Below are 2207 nucleotides of genomic sequence, written 5' to 3' on the forward strand. Positions count from 1 at the left end.
AAGGATGAATTATTAAGAATATCTGGCCCAAAATACTTTACAGTATTAATTTAAAGCATTAATATTCTTTACTTTCAACAAAGGAACTTAAAGTAAAGCTACCATATTCAAATTTTTCACTGATTATTTTCCACCAAACGTTTTCTTTAAAAAATGAAGTTGGCCATTGTTTCACAGCTTCTTCAAGGATCTCGGTGGTCTTCCTGCATTGGTTCCATCTTTCCACGCAGGGGTGGGTTTCCCCAAGGAATCCCCTGAGAGCGCCAACGTGGTCTTTCCCTGGTACCGTTCTCTCTTTCTCTTTTAAGTTTTAAAAAATTTTGAATTGGGTGAAGATTTAGCGAGCAATTCGTTTTCCATTCAGGAATTCTTCCCTTTTACAATTCCTATCATGGATTACAACCCCCACACCATAACTGCACTCCTCCTCCTTCTGCACTGTCTTCCAGTTCCTGCTCCTCCTGCTGTCTGGACTCTGACCTTGGCTGATGCGGCTCCTTTGATCCCAGTGGCTGATGGCTCTGAGGATTCCCGTAGCTCTCTAGTCTTCATGCTTCCCTTCCCAGCCTGTTTGGCTGAAAAGTAAGCCCTGTGCTCGAGTTCAGTGCCAGACTTGAAGGGTGACGAAAGCAGTGAGGGGTGCCACCAATCTCTAGCAGACCAATTAGCCTACTTTCTGCTATGATTTTGATTTTGTTTCACATTTTTCTGCCACGCTATTCAAGGTCTTCCACGTGACCCTTTTCAGAGTAAGTGGTCATTGGCAGCATCTCGTTCTGATGGTCTCCGGGTCTCGGAGAGGAAGGATGGTGGCCATGGAGTCATTTGGGCTCCTAGCTTCCACGGGTCTCTGATTTTCTTAACTCTTCTTTGTTTCAGAAGAGGAGGCCAGTCGATGAATTAGAATATGAGCCAAATATGACCTTCAGGTGGACATTCAGATACATGTAGTACTCAGACACATGAAATACACGCTTAGCAACACAGGGCACAGATGGTTATGTTCTTTTTATGCCACCTTTCAAAGAAAGGAGAGTAGATAAGATAATTGCCAGTGACATCTGCCTGTGGAAAGTTATTTAATCCCACCACTGTGCACGACGGTGGCAATCTCTCCACACCTTTTTGTTATTTTTAATTCGTGAGGTTAGGGGCATTTTCTTGTACCGTGTTTTCCATGCTCTTGTGGGGGTTTGTTTCTATTCTGGAACCCCGAGCACTCGCATATGCGCTATTCCTTTGGATGCTGTTCTAGATCATTCTTAAGCTTCCTTAATTTTTCCTCTAACGGTTGGTATTGAGAGATTGGTTTACAAGCTCACTGATTCTGTCTGCCATGAGCTAAATTCTATTTCTTTGCTGTGTTTCTGAAAAGTTTACGATCATTTTCTAGATTTCTATTTGCTGCCTCTATATAGTTTCTAATTTTCATTTATTTATTTCTGTTATTCTTGTATTGTTTCCCTCAGTTCTTCCTGAGGCTTGTCTATGTTTTTTTTAATCTTTCTCTCAGGAACTGAAGGTTAGTACCTATCATTCCTTTGAGTTTCTTGCCGGGTTGTTCCAATGCCTTTTCTTCCTCAGAAAGGGTTTATGGTGCTGTCTTCTGATTTCTGGCTTGATTTTGTTTCTTTGTGTGAGCTGCGGTTGTCTGTTATCTCCAACACATTGTGGTGTTATTGTGTTTATTTGACAGTTGTATGTCAGCTTATTTTGCCCAAATATTTAGCTTTGTTTTATGTTTTTATTACTTTTATACTCATCTAGGACAAGCACAGCACTATAGTTGCTAGAATGTCCACAGTCGGCACCCTGTCTTCTGTTGGGTGTGGGAGTAAGTGGCCATTGTTGGTGAAGAACACTGTCCATGGAGGACACATTGGTGGTAGTTGGTGACCTTCTGTCAAGTGGTGAATGAGTATGTGGGAGTAAGTGGTCATTGTTGATGAAGAGCACCGTCTATGGAGAACACGTCGGTGGTAGTTGGCGACCTCTGTCAAGTGGTGAATGAGTATGTGGGGGCCCTTGCCCAGGGGGGCATAGAAGCAGGCAGGACAGATGTAGTTCAGTAGTGTGGACCTAGTTGCTGCATGACAGTAGGTAGGGAAAGAGTAAGAAAAGATAGAGAAAGGATGAAAAAGAAAAAAGAAAAAATACAAGGGAATAGAAAAAAAGAAAAAGAAGAGATTGGGTGGCAGCAGGCACCA

The sequence above is a fragment of the Echinops telfairi genome, unplaced genomic scaffold (genome assembly GCF_000313985.2).
Source record: "Echinops telfairi isolate 266 unplaced genomic scaffold, ASM31398v2 ScPeMD7_5167;HRSCAF=5991, whole genome shotgun sequence".
NCBI classification, from domain to species: Eukaryota; Metazoa; Chordata; class Mammalia; order Afrosoricida; family Tenrecidae; genus Echinops; species Echinops telfairi.